This window comes from Amblyomma americanum, chromosome 4 (genome assembly GCF_052857255.1).
Source record: "Amblyomma americanum isolate KBUSLIRL-KWMA chromosome 4, ASM5285725v1, whole genome shotgun sequence".
Classification (NCBI taxonomy): domain Eukaryota; kingdom Metazoa; phylum Arthropoda; class Arachnida; order Ixodida; family Ixodidae; genus Amblyomma; species Amblyomma americanum.
Window position 1 is genome coordinate 174,539,568 of NC_135500.1, and position 2,840 is coordinate 174,542,407.

A 2,840-nucleotide genomic window follows, 5' to 3' on the forward strand; every position below is an offset into this window, starting at 1 on the left:
CACCAAAATTAGGTTTCTATACTAATCTAAACGTTACAGGCAATGTGAGCATGTATGCCGACGTTCGTTGCGAAGGAAAGAACACTAGGAATTTTGTCGAAGGGCGGCAGCTCGACTGTATTGTAAGCTGCAAGCACTGCTCTACAAAACAATAAAAACGGAAAGATGTTCATATATACCCATGCTCTTTTTCGAACGAGTCTCCCATGTCGAGGTCTCCTCAGGCATAAACCTCATCCCACACCCACTCTCGAACGCCTCTTCGCCTCCCATACCCCATCAGAGGTTTTTACTAACCTCCAACAGCTATACTCCCCAACTCGCCATATACCATGGCTACCCTTCCCGCAGTTGCACCTTCGCGCACATAAAACTCGATACAGCACTCGCACGTTGCAACACACTCTTCCTCTGCTGCAGACATCACATACACCAAAAACCTCCCCAAAGCCCACACATTTTTCCATACTGTCATCAATGATGCCTAGACCGCTGGTGCCCTCCCAGAGCCCATGAGCAACACCGAACATGCCATGAAAATTGTATGCATCATTATCATCAGCCTGAATACGCCAGGCAAAGGCTTCTCCCATGTCTCTCCAAATAACCCTGTCCTTTGCCAGCTGTGCCCACCGCATGCTTGCAAACTTCTTAAACTCATCCGCCTACCTTTCCGCCGTCCTCTGCTAAGCTTGCCTTCTGTTGGAAGCAGTTATTTTGCCTTCGCATTACATGCCCTGCCCAAGCTCATTTCTTCCTCTTGATTTCAACTAGGGTCAGGCACGAATTCAAGGAGAGGCCACCCCCCCCCCCCCCCTCCAACCCTCCTGCCTTGGGCCCCTTCCGAAAAAATTTCTGACTAGGTGCCCGACTAGGATATCGTTAACCCGAGTTTGTTCCCTCGCCCACTCTGCCCCCCTACATTCTTTTAACGTTACACCTATCATTTTTCTTTCCCTACCTCGCTGCGTTGTTTCTAACTTACGCCGAACCCTTTTCGTTAGCCTTCACGTTTCTGCCCCATAGGAGAGTACCAGTAAGATACAAGTTGGTTTATGGGGGTTTAACGTCCCAAAGCGACTCAGGCTATGAGACGCCGTAGTGAAGGGGTCCGGAAATTTCGACCTCCTGGGGTTCTTTAACGTGCACTGACATCACACAGCACACGGGCCTCTAGAATTTCACCTCCATCGAAATTCGACCGCCACGGCTGGGATCGAACGCGCGTCTTTTGGGCCAGCAGTTGAGCGCCATACCCACTCAGCCACCGCGGCGGCTAGTAAGATATAAGTGTTGTATACTTTTCTCTTAAGGGATATTGGTAACCTGCCATTCATAATCCAAGAGAACCTGCTGTATACGCTCCACCCCATTCTTATCCTAGCTATTTCCCTCTCACAATTTGGATCAGCGTTCTTTACCTGACCCAAACAGCCATATTCTCTTACTACTTCCAGCACCTCGCTACCAATTTTGAACTGCTGTTCCCTTGCTGGACTGATGAACATAATTTGGTTTTCTGCATGTTAATTTTTAGACCCACTGTCCTGCTCTACCTGTACAATTCATTGATCAAGCTTTGCAGTTCATCTTCTGAGTGACTCAGCAATGTTATGCAAGCTGCAGCAAATATCATTATATGTTACATTGGAATTCATTAACGTTAAAAATTTACATATAATGTAATGTGTCATATATAAACATTTGTTTAACATTCCAAGCAAAGATACTATTAATATAAACATTATCATGTTTGAATAATAACTATAAAACAATATATATTTTAAGCACTGGGTTCCAGAACTTTTCTTACTGTTCTCACAGTGAACATGTTCTTCAACTAGTAGTACTTTGCAACTAAACCTCTTAGGTTGTGCCCACCATAGATTGCATGCACAACTCCAATTTTTTGTTAGAAAACTTTGCTTATTACCCATTTGCCACTTTCACTGATAGCACACCCCTCAGTAAAGGGTATATAAGCTTGACATAGCATACTTTAGGAGACAAGTGTATACCATCTACGAGTTGTATGTTGTGCTGTAGTGTGGAGATGCAGTGTCGCCTTCATTGGTGGTCCTTGCAAATTAGTGTTGAGGACAATGTGTACTGTCACATTTGCGGGCCTGCATGGTTGCTTATTTTTGAGAACGTATAACAAACATTACAAACAAACCATTGTAAAACAAATACTATTTTCATGCAATAGCTCTAATGCAATTGTAGACGTGAGCAGGGTACTGAAGCATGGGAAGGCAGTTAAGGCAGCATCCTTCTGTTGCATTTCACTCCAAGAATGTAGACATCAACCAATATGAATGGAAGAAGAAATTAAGGAAGAAAACTTCGCTCTCTTCACAGTAACGGGTGGAATTAAGGACTACAGCCACTAGATATATCCTTTTAATAGAAATAAGTCCAGCCATCTCATCTTAGCACAGTGGAATTACTAACAACACACTTTTGTACCATGACGTCAAATATGTAAAGTCAGTCAGTCTGTCCATCTTGTACAAGTAGACAGAAATAAGAAAATTTCAACATGTTCTCACACTTTTATGCAGGTCATATGGTTGCTCAGAATGAAGCAAACATCAATGTGCTGGTTGCAGAGCTTGCTTTCAGCACTCAAGAGGAATGCTGCACATGCGGCCGGACTTCGAAATCATAGCAAACAACCATTGTCTCTTCAGGGCATGTGCTACATGTCAAAATCTTCCATGCATCATGCTGGTCTCTGCTCTGAAAATGGGAGCCAGGCCACTACATGCAGACCAAACTCAAATTCCCATTCTTCACCAATACATTGAAATGGATAATGGTGATTCAGACTAAATGTG